The sequence below is a fragment of the Trichechus manatus genome, unplaced genomic scaffold, assembly GCF_000243295.1.
Source record: "Trichechus manatus latirostris isolate Lorelei unplaced genomic scaffold, TriManLat1.0 scaffold00007, whole genome shotgun sequence".
In the NCBI taxonomy this organism is placed as follows: domain Eukaryota; kingdom Metazoa; phylum Chordata; class Mammalia; order Sirenia; family Trichechidae; genus Trichechus; species Trichechus manatus.
Window position 1 is genome coordinate 8367811 of NW_004443943.1, and position 18340 is coordinate 8386150.

The 18340-nt window shown below is 35.4% G+C and overlaps 1 pseudogene; it reads right to left on the minus strand.

The window, feature by feature from the left end:
• Positions 1–9602: 9602 nt before the first annotated feature.
• On the minus strand, positions 9603–10648 carry LOC101349079 (UV excision repair protein RAD23 homolog B pseudogene; annotated as a pseudogene).
• Between the last annotated feature and the right edge of the window lie 7692 nt (positions 10649–18340).

Sequence of the window (18340 nt, forward strand, 5' to 3'; positions counted from 1 at the left end):
TGAATTTTGTGTACTTTTTTGTATACCATGTTAATTTCAGAGCCCTGGTGGCTGCAGTGGTTGAGAGCTTGGCTGTTAACCGACAGGTCGAAAGTTCAAATCCACCAGCTGCTCCTTGGAAACTATGGGGCAGTTCTACTCTGTCTTATAGGACCACGATGAGTCAGAATCGACTTGATAACAATGGTTTTTTTTTTTTTTTTGGCTTTAATTTCGCAAGACAGCTGAATGTCTATGACAGGAATGCCTATTATTTGAAATTCTCGTAGCTGTAATAATTATGTCTTTCACAAGTGATCCATTGAGAGTGCACAACGTTAGGACGGATATCTTTTTAATCTGGTTCTAGGGCACCTAAATGCTCTCCAACATTTTCCCCCAAAATTTATTGCACTACTAATGCTGCATGGACATTTTATTTACCTTCCAAAATTCTTCTCAGATCCAATAATCGCAAGTAATTTCTTCCATCACTCCTGTTGACACTCAGATCTCTACCCTGAAAATATATCCTTGTCCATCTCTCTGCCTGTCCAAAAAAAAAAGAGCTCAGTCCATACTTTTATCATGCCTTCTTCATATTTATATTGCAAGTTCCTAACACACTATATATAACATTTTTGTCAATCAGTAAATATTTATCAAATCAATTAATTGACCAAAGAATAAGGACTTCATAATTTCCTTTTTTAAAAACTGCAACATTTCTCTCTTTGAATGAATACCTCTCAATAATTCTTAAACTGATACTTGCTCTACATTCTGTACTGTGGTGGTGGTATGCCTTCGAGTTGATTTTGACTCATAGTGACCCCATGTGACAGAGTAGAACTGCCTCACAGTGTTTTCTTGGCTATAATCTTTAAGGTAGCAGATTGTCAGGTCTTTGTCCCACGGAGCTGCTGTATGGGTTCAAACTGCTAACCTTTCAGTTAGCCGCCAAGTGCTTAACCACTTATGCCACCAGGGCTCCTTTGTACTGTGGTAAATACTTATTAATATTAATTGTTTAAAAGCCTGCATAATTAGGTATCATGCTATCGGATTACAGGCTGAGGATTACTGGAAATATTGTGAGAAACCTCATGTCTAGTGCTGAAGTATACAAATGGAGAAGAAGAAAAGATTATTATGTTTGATATAGAAAACCTATCTGGAGGAAAAACAAATTCAGGGAATATGCAATGCAGAAACTGAAATAAATTGAGAATGAAAGTCTCCTCCAAAATATGAAATAAAAGTCAGGAGGATATGTTTGAGCCTTGTTAAGCACACAAACAGCCACCTAAAATAAGGCACGATCCCGCAATTCTCACTGCTGGTATACATTAGTTACATTGAGGAAGAAGGAGTTGCCTATATAGGCAAAGGATTTACGACACAGAAACCCCACATCAGAGCTTTGCGATCCCGGAAAACCGGGGTGTGGGGGGGAGGGGGCGGGGCGGGGTAGGGATAATGTAACTTCACTTCAAGTCTATTGTACAGTCTATCTTATTTTGTAGAAATATGATGGGCTCTAAGGAAGAAAAATTATAGATGTCCTCATTTTTAACTTTAGATGCTGGTCCAGGGCTTTTTTACAAAGCACATAAAATGTTTATCGTTCCACTGACCCTTCTTTGAGATTTATGGGTTATATATTTCAAGTTTCAGAAGGATTAAGTAATAGTTCATAACACCAGGGATAGATTTATAGAAAGAGAAAAATATTTTGTCCAGTCAGGCCGATGTGAGAAGGACAATTGTCTCAGATATTTTTGAAGAAAGGCTTTACCTGTATAATCACATAGAACTGAAATGTGTTGGGAAACTTAACTGGAAAAATATATAAATAAATGAAAGTAAGTTCTTAACTTTTGTGGTAATTTCCCCAAACCTCTCTCCATTGTTCACCTTACCTTAGGGTGTGACTTTGCAGATTACTGAATATCCTATCCCTCCTCATTTAGATATTTTTGCTTTGTATGGTTATCATCACAGGATATATAAAAACAATTAAGATATAATTAGGAAGTTATAACAAAAATCAACTGTATTTCTCTCTTTTTAGAATGTGATGGAGTAGTAGCCTAAGTTTTCGTTTGTTTGTTTGTTTGTTTTTTCCAATTGTTGTCGACAATCTGCTATTTTATGGGCATGTGCCTCTCTTTCTCTAAGTAAAATGGATAGTTACTGTTTTCCTAGGTTGGGATCATTGCATTTTTCATGCTGAAGGCTTTTCCTCCCACCTAAATGTTATGTGAATGAGACTAGTTCTCTAACTCTCTAAACTCCTGTTCTTTGTTTGCTTTCTCCCAGCAAATACCATAGTAAAGCGAATAGAAATGAGTTTGTTTTGCTTTTCCATCTGAAATGAAAGGCCGGAATTGCTGCCTTGGCGGAAGGTGATTTTAGAGCTTAAGGCATTGCTTTCAACGTTTCTCTATGTTTTCCTTTGGAGCCCTAGTATATGAACTTGCCCAAGTTCACCACTTTTGGCAGGTTCCTTGTTAAACTTCTGAGCTCTGATTCCACCTGTAAGAAATAGCCTCCAATAGCAAATGATTCATTCTAGACTTTGACGACATAGCCAGTTTCTGTTGTGAAACGTACTTTTTAGCTTTTGCTCTTTACCAGCTTCAGTATTAAGAGCTCTCAAAAGGGCTACTTCTTGGGGAAAAATAACAATAATTCAATTCTTAACAAAAGCTTGTGTGCGTGAATGAAAGTAAGAGCGAACATTTATGTATTTAAAATTAACTACTTCTCTATATTTTCAAGAAAAGAATTTTTATTGTTCTTAAGCTCTCCCCACAGTTAAAGTCAGGAGTTTTTGGAAGAATATATTAGTTTTAGAGAACGAGGTAATGTGTTCTCAGGAAATGAGATTGTGATGGTGACTGACGGATGATAGGAATTGTAAAATAGCACTGAGGTAAATTTTTAATGCTGGAATTTAGAAAAAAGAGAATATTCATCTGATGGCCCAAAGTGCCAGAGAAATATATACAGGACATGATTTTAAGACCATCCTGTGATTTCCTTAGAGTTAAGAAACAAAAATCAGTATTTCCAGAACTGATGTTCCTATATAGGATTAGTTAATCAATGCAAATCAATAAATACTTATCTAGAAAATGCTGTGTACATACCATATTAAGAGTGACGAGGGAGTCATAAGATGTGTGAGATGAAATCTCTGCTCTTAATGCATATGTTACATAGTTGCAAACACTGGCTCCATACATTTAAGAAAAAAATGTAAATATTAATCAGAGCTGGCATTCATTTTACCCATTTTAAGTGTCAGGTGTTGCTATTCTGAAGTATCTATCTATCTATCATCTATCCATCTATCTATGTGTAGATCTACAATCTCTCACTTAATATCTCTCTTTTTCTCAGAAACACACACACGATCGCTTGCACGCGCACACACACACACACACACCCCTTAGTAGATAAGAAAACTGAAGCAATGGGATGTTAAGTAATTTTGCCAAAGTTGCACAAGCCATAGGTGTGAGCCAGTATTTTTAAATCAATCGTGTTATGGAGTCTTGCTCTTAACCACAAGACTATTGCCTTAACCTCTCTATTCCTCAGTTCCCTTGTGTTTTTAGTGGCCATAGAGTCGGCTCCAACTCATGATGATCTTATTTATAACAGAATGAAACACTGCTTGTTTCTACGCCATCTTCATCATCACTGGTATACTTGAGTCCCTTGTTGCAGCCTTCCAACCTAGGGGATTCATCTTCCAGCACTATATTGGGCAATATTCTATTGTGATCCATAAGGTTTTCATTGGCTAATTTTTTAGAAGTAGATCACCAGGCTTTTCTTCCAAGTCTGTCTTAGTCTGGAAGCACTACTGAAACCAGTCCACCGTGGTTGACCCTGCTAGTATTTGAAATACCAGTGGCATAGCTTCGAGCAATTGTAGCAACATGCATGACAAACTGACAGACAGGTGGTGGTCCCTTATCATAAAACTTATAAATAACATTTACTGAACATTTACTATGTTCCAGTCATGACACTAATCATTTTATACATATTATCTGATTTCATCCTTTTAGCAAAAAATTAGATAGAAACTATTATTTTCCCCATTTTAGAGATGAGAGAGCTAACACTTAGAGAATTTTAAGTATTTGTCTGAGGTCACTACTAGTACATTACCAGGCTGTTTGACTGATATACTGTCTTAACCAGTAAGGCTATGGCTCAAGGTAGAAGATTAACAACAACAACAAAATTTGCAACGCTGATTATTATTGCTGTTTTATATTATATGATATACACTTTGAAGTTCGTATTGGTGTGGAAATGTGAGACTTCAGTGCAGACTAGAATACTCAAAGTAATTGCCAAGTAAAAAGTAAGACTTGATTCAGCCATACATGTACATATGATGCAACTTACCTTTTGATACAGTGTTTGGTGAGTTTGGAGAATCAGAATACAAACTCAGCCAAGGTCTACTAAAGTACCCTCGTAATCTTGTTCTTATTGAGTGCCTCTGAACTGTTAGTGGTATCTAACTCAGTATTCTGTATAATATTTGATTGTTGTTCATGTTGGGTGCCATCAAGTCGATTCTGACTCATAGTGACCTCATACATTACAGAGTAGAATTGCCCCATAGGATTTTCTTGGCTGCCATCTTTATGGAAGCAGATCACCAGGTCTTTCTTCCTCAGAGCCACTGGATGGGTTAAAACCTCCAACCTTTCGCTTAGCAGCCATGCACTTAACCAATTCTGCAATAGCCGTAAGAGTTGTGTAGTATCACTTATGCAAGAATTATGCAGAACACTTTTAATCAATCTCCACAATAATTAGATAATCAAGATGTGCTCTAGGTGAAGTATAGTTTACACAAAATTCTAAATATGTCCATTACTCAATGAACATTTATTAAGCACCTATTTATGCTAAGAAATATAAAGGCCATAATTTGGGGGTATACATTTTGGAAATACTTAATATATGTGCATAAATAATTCCAAACAATAACAAGAGGTCACATCTCCAATGTCTTGAAGAATTATACAGTAATGAAACAATTAGTAGTGTGAAAAATGACTGATACAAGATTGTGGGTATGACTTTGACAGAGAATGCCCAACCTACAGGCATTCTCGTTCACTGTTTTTTGTTTTTGTTTTTTAAATTAAATAGTGTCTTCTAAACACCATATGTTTGCATATTAAATATAGTCCTTGGGCTTCCAGTCTTTAGTCTATGACAGTTAATGTTTGTATGGTAGGATTTCTTTAAAACTTAGTTGTCAGATAATTTCAAGTTAAGAGAAACAATCTCAATGACTTAAAAAAATAAAAGTTTATTTCTTTCTCATGCTAAGTCCATGGCCTATCTTTGTGATATAATAGGGTAATAACCCCCCTCCCCCCGTGGAACATAAATGAAAACAACTATTGTTCAAAGACTTATCCTACTTCTGAAACATGTTAAGTAAATTAGAGTTTTAAATTTTTTCCTATGAACAATTGTCTAGCTAGCTTTTATCCATTCCAAATGTACCATGTTTAAGACTTAAGTGTAAGGTCTTGCAGTTGTCACTATTTTATTTATTTTGTGAATTTTAGCCTAAAGTTTTAGATCTGCCAATATCCCTCTTGATCTTTAGTCTGCTGTCAAAGATATGTATCAAACCTTTTGGTTTTGTGTTTTCCTCAAATATAATAAATAGGCTTTTCTAGCCTCACGGTACTGATGAATTGAATAAGGCTAAATACAGCATGTTGTTGTTGTTAGGTGCCATCAGGTCGGAAATATTTGAGTTGAAATTGATTCTAAATTATGTTTAAGTAGTATAATTTAATTTAAACATCAACTAAATCTAACCAGACCAACACAAGGCCCCTGTCCCTCATAAAAATATCTTGGAAAACATATCAAATATTTTGCTCAATTTCATCTTCACCATATTTGCTGTATTTCCAGGATCTCTAAGTATTTCAAACAGTATAAATAAGATAAGGAATGTGACTTATTAATTATTTTTTAAAAAAACTCAGATTCCTATGAGAACTACAGATGGGGTTGATAAACTATCATCCTAAATATGCATTCTAAAACCTTAGTTGTGGTTTATTTTACATTTACTGATATATATTTTGCAGTATCCACTCTCATCTTTTTGCAAAACTGATTATTGCCCATCCCTAGATTTCTTACTCCTTTCCTGTTCTCCTCAATTCTGTATTCATCACATCGGCATGACTTAATCCCTGATCTATCTTACGCTCAGACAATGAGGTCTGGACACATTATAGCAGAAAAAATCTCCTAGGAACTTTACAATTATTTGAGAACTCAGATTCCTCTTAGCAGTGTTCATTCTATTTTAGGAAGAAAATCAATGTCCCTAAACAGATAAGAATAGTATGAATAAAAAAGTTTGTATCTATCTTTGTTGTCAGTTAGCTCTGTGTATCATACCTGCCCCTTTCAGGAAATTTCCAGAAACTTACAAAATTTTGTTTTTATTCTGTTTATGGAAGCAATATACTGTCAATGTATAAACATTCAAAAAGGAAGACATATAAAATAAAGCCATCTACAGATATGTTTGTATATATGTATATTATTATATTAATTTGCTTGTATGCATACCAGTTAAATATTTAATAGATCATAGTATGTCATTGTGATATCTTTATAAACTAATTGATGACCACATAGTATCCCAGCAATCATGTGCATGTACTCTAATTTACTTAACTTTACATCTTTTGCTGAACATTTAGATTATTTCCAAAGGGCTATATTTTAAAAATAATATTTATTTATTTACTTTATTGTGGTAAATAAATATGTAACAAAACGTTTGACATTTCAACAATCTTCACATGTACAGTTAAGTGAAGTTAATTATATCCATCGTGTTGTCTGACCATCACCTTTATCCATTCCAAATTATTCCTGATAATTTATTTTCATAGATTTTTACATGTGGAGTTAATGAGTCAAATGGCATAAATATTTTTTAATGTTTTTGATATATTATTGTTGCTTCTTCTTTTAAAATAAAATATATTAGGGGGGTATAAGGATAAACATACTAATTTCAGAAAATTAATTAAAGTTACTACTCTACTACCTAGAGCTTAAACTCTTAAAATTATAATTATCCAATCATATGTCAATAATTTATTTTAAAGTGTTCTCCAAATTGACAATGGGTTTAACCTGGAACTATAATGTACTTAAAAAGTTCTGTGCAGTTAGTAAAAAACATTGCAGTTGCATACAGCAGTCAGAGCCAGTAAACAAGAGCAGTCATTTGAATTCCAAATGATTAAATTATGGTTTTTCCTTGTATACTTCTAAGTTACTTTTTGTTTTAAACTGAAAATTTTTACTGCAACAAAAATAGAATTTTAATAACAATAAACAAGCTGAAAGACATTTTGTGTGTGTGTGAAAAATGTAAGTATTCCTTAACTTTACAAGGTATTCCCTCATCGGGTCTGTGTCATATGTTTTAACCAATATAAAACTATGACAGTAGAGTTTATATCATCTGAGTAGATGCTTCTAAGTTTAAGAACAGTAGATTGATATCCACCAGATAAACAAATGGGAGCTTCAGGATCATTAGTCCTGCATAGTTTGTGAAGATGTAGCTACACCTACTCTTCACTTATTGACTATCTCACTATCTAACATTCCATATTCTCGACAATAGTGAAAAATATACTACTATTTTGAACATTAACCACGTACGCCTGGCAGTAAGCCTTTCATGATCAGTGAAACATATAGTGTCCACCTACATTTTCTGCCTCTTCGGTCCAGATGGACATATGTGTCCCACATTATATTTTATGATCTGATGTGGTCACGCTCCATTTCACATAACACCAATTTTTGCATAACAACCTGGTCTTTGCAACTTAACCATGTCAATAAGTGAAGAGTGGGTGCAGTTATGTTGTTGTTATTAGCTGCCATCAAGTAGGCCCCCTGACTCATGGCAACCCCATGCACAACAGGACTAAACCGTTGTGATCCATAGGATTTTTTTAGGGGGCGGAAATCATGATTTCACTTATTTTCATAAGTGACAGCTTATGAGTGCATGACGTAAAAGCTTAAAAATCATCACCAAATTGTGCTAAGAACATTGCAACATTATGCAGGGAAAAATCTGTGCCAATTCATCTTCTTACTATCAGATGGTAGGAAAAAAATTTCTTTAAATACTCTTGTTTATATTCAGGCATAACAGATTTAAAAAACTGAACGAGTAGACAACTGCCCCCTATTTACGATCAAATAACAATACAAATGAAGGAGAATCAAAACAAAAAAAACTGAGATTTAAAAAAAAAAAATCCAAATAAAAACCAGCACTGCTTTTAAGATATCTTTTTTCAACATGTCATGAGATATCTTGATTGTATATTTTCCAAAGTACTTTTCCAGCCACATCTCCCAACCCTTCTGAAAGATTTCACCAGTCTTTGCAATGCAATAAAAGACGCTGGGTATAGTTTCATCCACCTTCTCTTTTTGAGAGCAATATAATGCTAATGACTTTAACGGTCATACATTCTTATCTAATAAAGAAAAACATCTATAAATATCAGAAACCTAGTTTTGCAACATTTGCATGTTTTTTTACCAAATCAGTATTTTGTGAGTTTAAAAAATGGCAGCAGTTAGAACTCACAGCTTGCTGATAAATACATTTCTGCTGAGGGAAGAGGGTGAGGGAGAGTGAGTGCCACATTTATCCCTTGGCTCAAAAGTCCTCTTTCACAAAGGGATACATCAAAAAATATATACATGCAATGGTTGTTTTAAAACTTTTACTGCAATATAACAATGAAGTAAACAGTAATTAGACACCTACCAATTTTTTTCCCCAAACAAACAAAGAAATGTAAACAGGAAAATAACTCTGCCTATACTTGTACAGCTTCTCAAATTATGTTAGAAGGGTCACACATTCAATGACCAAGAAATTTTAAAATAGCAGTAATTATTTTCCTTTTAAGAAAGGGTTCCCCTTCTCCCTACCCCCGAAGTATTTAACATGAAAGAATGGGCTTCCTTGCACATTGATTTTATACTTATTTGAAGCAGCAACTATAACCATCAACAATTTGGCATTTCTGTTTACTGGTGCTCCAAAAATTTTTACCAGTTTCACAAAGCCATTATCCAGCGTTGCCATGAAATAAAGACTGAAGATTCTAGGTAGCAAAGGTTATTTCTGAAACCAATGTTAAGTCAAAGAAATACAAAGCAGGGTATCACACTAAATTTCTGGATCCATTACACTAAAAAGAATGAAACCTAGGAAGAGGTACCTACTGTTTCATGGAAGAAATAAAGACCTAGAAAAGCTGATTTTTGGTTGTATAATATTTTACCACACTGTGGATTTGTGACATCTGCTAAATTTAAGCAGACATGCATTGTATTTATAGCTGCCCTATATCTTACATCCCTCCCTTCCCACCCCCAACAATCTACTACGTTATACCAAGCATTGTGGCTATGAGCCCAAATCACCCAGACAATCTAATGAACAAAGTTAGGTAATGCACTGGTGTGAAATTTTTTAAAAAAGTCCCTTTTCAGTCTTCATCAAAGTTTTGCTGTAGTAGAAAATTGGCAGCCAAATTCTCAATCTTCTCACAAGCAAAATATGCTTGTATCACAAGTCCTTTAGGAAATCCTAATGCCTTTAGCCTTTCTATCGCTTCTTTTGCTAGAGGCATTACTTGAATATACGTCATATGACAACGTCCAGCTTCTGCAATTCCTCCACTGCCACCTCCACCCCCTCTGCCTTGACCACCAGCTTCTTGAACTGGTTCATTTAACGTCTGAATTAAATGCTCCTGGTGTTGGCTAATTTGTTGCAGACCTAGCTGTTGTAGAAATGCTGGAAGCAGGGAAGGATTCTGTTGAATAATTTGTCTCATCTGTTGGAACTGAGGTTAACTCCGTAAAAGTTGGAAAGGAAGTCCTCCAGAACTTGTAGTTGTTGCTATTGTAGTTGCTGCAGCTGCAGCCACTACTGAAGACTGAGGTTGAGAGAGGTCAACCACAACCTAACTTTCTCTATCTCTAGGGACTCCCATTAAAAGATACTCCACTGCTGTGTCAGGGTTGAAACTGGCTCTAGGGCTGCAGTCACTTGCTCTCATTCACAGCCCGTGGACACGATTGCAGTTACTGTATTCCCGTAGGAGCAACTTGTCACAAGTGCACTTGTTGCATCTTCAAAAAGGTTTGACCAAGAAGAATCTCCTGATGTACAGTCCGTTGATGTTGGACTAGTAGCCACTGGAGTTTCTGCTAGCTTTTCTATGGGTTTCTCTTGCTTAGTTGCACTAGCAGATGCAGGTTCAGAAGATGCTGCTGTTGATGCTGGAGTGATGGATGGAGACACGGAAGCGGGAGCCAAAGCAGGGGCAGGGCTGGGGCCCGTGCCTCAGGGGCTGCTGTACAGGAACTAACTGCAGCAGTGGGTGGCAGCGTTTGCTTGCTGAGTTGTAGCTGGTGCTGGTGTTGTCACTGCTTTGGGTTTTGTCACCATAACCACCACAAAGTTTTTCTCATCAATTTTATATTCTTTGACAGCAGTATCATCTTGAGGATTTAGCCTGCATAAATTAATTTTTGGCTTGCTACCAGAAAGGCATCTTTTCCCTTTTCAGATTAAATTTTCCTTTTGGTGCTTTCACTGTCTCTGCGAGGTCGAGGTCAATCTTGAAAGTTTGCTGTTGGAGGGTCTTCAGGGTGACCTGCATGTTGGCATCCTGGAGCTCCACGGCCGGGCCTGCTCCAGGTGCTGGGTACTGGGCGGGGTCTGTGGCCTGGCTGGGCCCTGCGGTCGCCTGTGCTCCTCCCACACTCAGGAGGAAGGTGGTGGGGTGTACAGCTTCCTCATGAGCACAATTAAGTGTTCTGGAATTCCCATTTTTGCAACATTATCTTTAATTTGTTATGATTGACACAGTCAGATGCCTTTGCATAGTCAATAAAACACAGGTAAACATCTTTCTGGTATTCTCTGCTTTCAGCCAAAATCCATTTGACATTAGCAATGATATCCCTTATTCCACGTCCTCTTTTGAATCTGGCTTGAATTTTTGGCAATTCCCTGTCGATGTACTGCTGCAACCATTTTTGAATTATCTTCAACATAATTTTACTTGCATGTGATATAATGATATTGTTTGATAATCCACATTCCATTGGTTCACTGTTCTTTGAAATGGGCACAAATACGTATCTCTTCCAGTCAGTTAACCAAGTAGCTGTCTTCCAAATTTCTCAGATAGATGAATGAGCATTTCCAGTGTCACGTCCATTTGTTAAAACATCTCAGTTGTTATTCCGTCAATTCCTAGAGCTTTGTTTTTTACCAGTGCCTTCACTGCAGCTTGGACTTCTTCCTTCAGTACCATCAGCTCTTGATCATATGTTGCCTCCTGAAATGGTTGATTGTCGACCAATTCTTTTTGGTATAGTGACTCTTTGTATTCCTTCCATCTATTTTGATGCTTCCTTCGTCATTCAATATTTTGCCCATAGAATCCTTCAATATTGCAACTTGGTGAGATAGTTCTGTTTTAAGCCTGGGAAACATAAACCTCTCCAAATTAGAAGCCCTGGTTTATATTGCTAAGGCTTAATCACCCAAGTGTCGCCTTCTCTTTACTTGAGTTTACTCAGGCCTGTCATTCAATGTGCTGGCATTTGATAGACACACATACTTCCTAGGGAACTGTAGTCAGAACACTGGTTATCAGAAAGATGGGAAAACTAAGAATACAATACAAGAGCAGTGGGGAGGGATAAAATTAGTTTGGAGTTATTGTATCATACAACATATAATGACATTAGGAGTATTGTAGTTCATCTAAATAAATTAGTACTGCTATACTGGATATAGTTTGAAAGAAAATTTAAATTGCTTTTATTTATTCAAACATTCTAAAATGGAATATGCATATGTAGCAATAAAATGAATGTGTTATCAAAGGTTATTCAGTATTAGCATTCATCTTGATGTTTACATTATTTAATCACAGAGAATTAGAAAGATTATATGTGACTCAGTTCAGAAAATATATAGAATAATAAGTAAAACTTAAAACATAAACATATTTAAAAGACCCTGGAAATATATAATGGCATCAAGTTGTGCTCTTGCAAATAAAACATTATTTTTCATACGTATCATTGCTTGATATTGAACAAAGGTGGTGTTTCATATTGAACTAAAATATAGGTAGTATGGTAGAATTTCAGTATGTCTCCAAACATAAACATATGATAAAAGCTAAAAATAAGTGTGTCCTCAGACACATATTCATAGACTCTCTTATTATACATATGGGCACCCCTTATGATTATTCAGGAAAATATTGAAAAAATAGTTTTGGACAATGACTTATATGTTTAATAAAAGAAAGAGAAGATGTCAACTAGAGCCTTACTACTGAAAATCAACACCTGACAACTATGCTGTGAGTCTCTGAACACATATATGCTTAACTACTTATACGTTCCCATAACAAAAATGGACATACACTTCTGTTTCTTTTCTGAGACTGCAATCCTGCCCTAATTCTCATATTTCACAGTTGGGGCTCTGGCCCTGAGCTTAGACTTAACGGAGCTCTCCTACCCACTGATACACTTGAAAAAAATCTTTCCAATTATGATTTTAGGTAGTGTCTTAGGCTGAGTCCTCTAGAGGAGCAAAACCAATGAAGTGACCTTCTAGGACAGAGTAGAACTGCCCTATAGGATTTCCAAGGAATGACTGGTGAATTTGAACTGCCAACCTTTTGGTTAACAGCCGAGCTCTTAACTACTGTGCCATCAGGGCTCGTATAAATATACACAATGCGGTTTATTTCAAGAAAATGACTCACACAACTGTAGAGGCTGGCAAGTCCCAAATCTGTGCATCAGGCTGGAGACTTTTCCTGACTCATGTGGTTACAGGGTCTGACAAACCCAAAATCTACAAGTCAGGTGGCCTGCTGAAGGCAACTCATGTCCCAACAACCAGAGGTCAGATGACATGAGAGGAATACAGGATCGAGGGAGCCAGAGCTTTGCCAGAATATCCGTTTATGTCATGGATGCAGGCAACATCCCTAAGGAAACTCCTCTTGCAACTGACTGGCTATTCACATCAGATCACAAAATGAGAGGTGATTACACAGTGTCTGCCAAATCACTGAGAGTCAAAACCTAGCCAGGTTGACACATAACATTAACCATCACAGGTAGGAAAGCTAGGTTGCTTTAATTTCAGAAAACATCTTAATAATACACAACTGTAATAAAAGAGGACAATTGTCCACAGACATCTACTTCTTGATAATAAGATCATACTCTTAATTAAGTCGAAATATAAGAGCATATAATTAATATAATGAATGAATCACATGTCAAACAAATAGCCAAATTACACCTCATCATTAATAATTAGTAACTGGAATAATTTCCAAACTTCTTCATGGAAAACTTTCCAATAAGCAAATAATTTTGGAAACACTATATGTGCTATAGATTTTTTAGTGGCTCACAATGCACATTAGTGTACAAAAAGGGTCTGAGAACTCCTATAATAAAGAATCCCACATAGCTTTGTTTTAATGCACATATTACAAGTTAGTTTTCTGCATTAAATGCTTCCTAACGAAATATCTGCACTTCCATATTAAAAATACAAAGCTAAAGAAACGTTTATAATTTTTTTAATGATTTTGTAAAATTTTTACAGTGAGTTTACAAAACTTCTACAATCAGAACATATAATAAAATTACTTATTCTTGGGAAAGGATTTCCATGTATAATTTTAACAGAAATATTTTGGTGGAAAATATAAATATTGCAGAAGAAAGAATGACCATTAGATACTTAAAATAGTATGATACTGACATCGGAATATATTAACTTTTAAATAATAATATTTTAAACCATTAGTGAAAATATTGACTATTTTATAAATGGTAAGAAAATTATTATAATAGGACGAAAGCAAGGAGCTCAGTGATTTTATAAGATTTAAGTTAGGGTTCAGGTATTGCAATCCAGTTCCTACCTGTCTAGGTGCAATTGTTGACTTTCAGTTTTTCAAATGACTGTTTTTTGTTTTGGGGGTTGTTTTTGGATAGTGACTGTAATAAATTTGCATACAATTTTAATCTTGTCCTATCAAATCAATTTGTAAGTGTTTGGATAGCAGCTACTAACAGAACTATCAACAGAAAATTTGTACCAAGGAGAACAACTTAGTTTAACAGGCTATTTTTTTAATTTTATATATCTCCAAGAATAAATGCTTTCTCTGCATGACACTCGTGGTCTATAAGGCAAATGAAATGCTATGTTCAACTATAGAACTTCTTGTAGTTTTGTTTAAAAGATTTCCAGGTTTTAGAATTTACTTAGAGAAGATTATATGAAAATAATTCTCCTGGGCTTCACAGACGTTTGATTGTAATAAAGTGAAGCTTTGGTAAAAACTGAGTTAATATATTCAAGAAAAAAAATTAAAAATAAACCTCTTAATTAAAGAAAAGCTTACACTAATTGTGTATGTCCTTTTAAAATGGGAGATATGGTGCTGAGCAGATATTAAGCAGAATCAAGCTTTATTCAACAAATACTTATTGTATAATGTAGACATGTCACTATTCTAAGAAATAGAATATGAATTAAAATGAAAAGGTAAAAATCTCTGCCTTCATAGAACTTACATTCCAGTAATAGATATAGGCAATAAAAAAATAAATGAGTCAGATAGTGTACAGTTCTGCAGTGATGCTGATGAATTTTATCAAAAAGCTGAATGTGATATCTTCATAGGACCCATGTTTGTTTGATAGTGCTAAAGCACCCATTCCTGAAAGCATTTTGAAGGGTGTAGTATAAACTAATTATCAAGATACCTCTCCGAACTTAATAGTTTGAGGCTTTATATGTACGTAGATTTGGAAGACCTGCCTGCTTAGCTTCTGCCATAGCTGAGATTTCTAAAAGGTTGCCCCACACAACTCTAAATTCATGAAAACAAGTCACCATCTATGCAAAAATTATGGGAGGGGGAGATATCTCTCTTATAATGCACAGGCAGTGGGATTGGTGGTATAGCAAAGTAAATATATACATAGTATCAGTATATTTGTATATTATCAACAATCTTACGATTAGAAAGGAGTCTTTCTTTCAAAGCGTTTCTTATAAGTGCATAAAGTAAGATTTGAACAACTGGTTGGTAATTCATGACAGTATTTAAGAGATAAGAATAAACTTATTTTGTGTTGAGACAAGGGGAATATTTAAGATTTATTTCTACTCAGGGGTTGGAAGGAACACAGAAGATCAAGGGGATAGATCTTAGATAGAGAAGAGCTTGCACTAAACGGGGTACAAGGAGGCTTAAGTGGATGTTAAGAAAAGCCTCCTGTTACATTTGAACTTGTTGGCATTATTGGAAAACAGGTACATCATTAATAATAATTAATGATATCAGTAAAATTTACCCAAGTCATAAAACCTTTATATAAGTCTTTGAAAAGGCTGAATCATGTATGTTGGTCAAACTGGTAAGAAAAAAGGCAGTATGTTTTGAAATGAGTGCTTGGAGTTTAAAGCACCCAGAAGGATGAAAAGCCACTGAGAATTTATTGAAATCTTGGAGACGTCTGTGATCTTCCTCAAGCTATGATGTCGGGTTTCATAAAGAAGTTGGATATAATTTCTAAGAAATTGAGTGATAGTGAGGCTACAATTTACAATTAAATTATAGATGTACAGAAATCTGATTACTGGGGAAAGTTTATTTTAAAATCATTAATTCTGCAGCAGCACAGAGACTTACTAAAGATAAGGAAGTGTGATCTCTATCACCTGGCAGAGCAGGAAAAAAAGGCAATTGCAAATGAGGCCAAATCATAATTTCCTTTTCGTTTGCCAGGTAAACTGACCCTAGATGCATCTTTGGCACTCACCCCTAAACTCACCACCTGTTCAAACACAATATCACAGTGCAGGAGTCAGGAGTACAGGAGTTTCATATTGTTTTACTAATTTATTTCTGGGGCAATATAGTTCCAATTGTTATCCATGACCTTCATGACTTTGCTGACTATGCCTTTTTATATTATGCCTTTCTGAGTTATTGCAATTTTACTTGTCTTTTCCAATCTGACTCTTCTAGGAACTAATACTACTATTTCCATAACATCTATAGAAATTATCAAAATTATCTCAGAAACTAACACATATGCATGCTATTTCCAGGTTAAGAGCTAACATATATACATGGTTGTTATGGATTCAATCGTATCCCCTGAAGTATATGTTGAAGTCCTAACCTCTGTATCTGTGACCTTGTTTGAAAAAGTAGTGTCATTCTTTGAAGATGTTATCAGTTAAGTTATACAGAGTAGGTTGAGTCCTAGTCCTATTCGCATCTGAGTGCTCTCTTACAAAAGGAGAGAGCAGATACAGAATAGAGACACACACAGGGGAAGACAGATGTATATGGCAATGAAAGCAAATGCATCTATAAGAGTATTTATCCATACCTGCCATATCTCTTGAATTTGCTTGAAGTGTTATTCTCTTATATGAACAAATAATACATTAATGATACATACTTTCCTGTGGTTCTATAGAGCTTTTTTTTTTTTCTTTTGATCTTCTTACCATCTAAGTTCAATAAGGCCAGTTCCTATCTGGAAACGAGTGGCACATGTTACTCACCATTTGTAAATCTTGCTAAAGAATCACTCAACTTTAGCCTTTGCCTATAAGCCTCTTTACAGGAGATTACTTTAGGAATTCCTTTATTCTTAGCTGTTGTAACATTACAGAGCTTAACACCATACAAAGTTAGTTGGTTTATGTGGAAGATAACTCAGAAAGCAAGGTTTTTAATATGACAATATATTAAAAGTTTGTTTTGATCTCTGTCCAGAAAATGGTGAGACCCTGTTGCTGTCTTCATCTTTGAAAACGCACTTTCACTTCATGACAGAACTGAACATAAATATTCTAAAATTTCATGTAAGGAAGAACTTCTCACTATTTATTGATATATGCACCTTCACTAAATTCCAAATGTCCATTTTGCTGTTCTTGTTCCATATATCCACACCCCACAAGACATACACACTGATTTAGAAAATAATATAATAATATTCCCTGTCCTTGAGCATAGAGACTGTGACCCAGCTGGAGCTGGGCTCACAAGGACTCACAAGGACACATCAACTGGGCTCTGAGGTGTAAAGACAATAGCTAAGATAATCTTGGAAAGTATCTTTTAGGGAAACTTTCACGTAAAGCCAATCAAACAGAACACAACAGACTTTCTACTCTTGTCTTTTTCTATTAGCATTCAGTGAATAGAAATTTGCTGGACCAATGAAGACCCTCCTGACTCTCATTACTGAAACCTGTGCCAGTGATTGTCAAGAAAGACAATTCAAAGTGTAGGATCCCAGTTTCTAGCCAATCTGAAAAGGCTAAGCTTTCAATGGTTTTACCCGTTTGTAATGTTAATATACACTGATGATTCTGTAATGGTCTTTGGACTCAGGCAGACGTGCCTATGGCAGCATGCTTGTGCGTTTTCCCATTCTTGCCCATTCTGTAATATTCTTTGGACTCGGGCACATGCTTGTGCGTTTTCCCATTCTTGCCCATTCTGTAATATTCTTTGGACTCGGGCAGACTTGGCTCTGGCAGCATGCTTGTCCGTTTCCCACTTTTGCCCTTTTGAGTATGTGCCGAATAAACTTTATGATGTTTTTACCCTACAAAAACACTGACTATAAGATAAAGGAAAAGAGATGAAAAAATTTTTCATGAAAGCCATCTGAAGCACTTTGTCTTCCATAACCCATGCTGGGATCCACCAGATAAACAAATGTATATTTAATATTTAACCTCTCTCAAGACTTAGGGCTTGGAGCAACAGTTAATTGCTTAAAACTCAAATGTTGTATCAGCCTATTCAATACATCAATAAAATTGAGCACATAATTCATCCAGTTAAAGTTTTATTTTTGTTTATATTTTTTTCTGCATAAAGTGAAGGTTACCAGCAGAGGGAGTTTTTAAACCCTAGGTAGTGGTGGTCCTGACATCGCAAAAATCAGACATCTCAATTCTTCCAGAAAAAGTATATGCTGTTCAAGAGATTTTAAAAAAGCTTCTTATGTTTTTTTTTTTTATTCTTATTTCTTAGTCCCCTTGGTGGAAAACATAAATAGATATAATTAGTTATAAAACAATTGGTTCAAATTTGTTCATAATTAAACTATAAAT